The following is a 1,184-nucleotide window of genomic DNA, read 5'->3' on the forward strand; positions in this document are numbered from 1 at the left end:
GCAAGAAAAAAGAAGCCAAGGCTATAATAATAATTTAAGGAGCCTGTGAGACACAATTAAATGTACCCCTGTGTCCTAGGGGTACCTGAAGGAAAACAAGACGATGAAGAGCTATTTGAAGAAATAATGATGGAAAACTTCCCTCATCTGGTGAAGGAAATAGACATACAACCCCAGGGAGCTCAGAGAGTCCCAAGAAAGAGGACCCCAAAGAGGCCCACGACAAGACACATCGTAATTAAATTCCAAAGATGAAGTACAAAGAGAGGATCTTAAAAGCAGCAAGAGAAAAGCAGTTAGCCACTTACAAGGGAACACCCATAAGACTGGCAGCTGACTTCTCAAAAGACACTCTGCAGGACAGAAGGGCTTGCCACAAAATATTCGATGTGATGAAAACCCAGGATCTGCAAGCAAGAATACTTCATCCGGCAAAGCTATCATTTAAAGTCAAAGGACAGATAAAGAGCTTCTCGGACAAAAATAAGCTAAAGGAATTTATCAACACCAAGCCAGTATTACAAGATATGCTGGAGGGACTTCTTTGAGAAGAAAAAACATATATCAAAAACAGGAATAAAGAATGACGATAACTCCATTCCTATCAATAAGTACCTCAAATGGAAAAGAATTAAGTGCTCCAACCAAAAGATAAAGTGGTTGAATGGATAAGAAAACAAGACTCCTACATATGCTGCCTACAAGAGACTCATCTCAAATTAAAGACGCGCGCAAACCAAAGGGAAGGGATGGAAAATGATAGTGCCTTGATGAACCTGGAGGGTACCATGCTGAATGAAATGGGCTGGTAGAGAAAGACAAATATCTCATGATTTCACGTACATGTGGAACCTAAAGAACAAAATAAACAATAACAACAAAAGGGAAACAAACGTATAGATACAGAGAATATTTTAAGGGCTACTAGATGGGAGGGATGTTTTGGAGGATGGCCAAAAAAGGCAAAGGGATTGAGAAGTACAAATGTATAGTTACAAAATAGATACAGAGATATAAAGGGTAGCATAAGGAAAATAGTTAATAATGTTGTAATACATATGTAAGGGGAAAGCGGGGTACTAGATTTACGGGGTGACCACTTCGTGAGTTGCATTAGATCTCTAAGTACTATGCCTTACAACTGAAACTAATATATCATTGTATGCCAGCTATAATTGAAAATA

At 38.6% G+C, this 1,184-nt stretch overlaps 1 protein-coding gene across 1 annotated transcript in view; it reads right to left on the bottom strand.

Annotated features, from left to right (window-relative positions):
* LOC105308576 (sialic acid-binding Ig-like lectin 14) overlaps nt 1–1,184 on the bottom strand; it is a 5,257-nt gene that overhangs the window by 1,572 nt on the left and 2,501 nt on the right. The window lies entirely within an intron of this gene.

Source organism: Pteropus vampyrus, unplaced genomic scaffold, assembly GCF_000151845.1.
Source record: "Pteropus vampyrus isolate Shadow unplaced genomic scaffold, Pvam_2.0 Scaffold593, whole genome shotgun sequence".
Taxonomy (NCBI): Eukaryota; Metazoa; Chordata; class Mammalia; order Chiroptera; family Pteropodidae; genus Pteropus; species Pteropus vampyrus.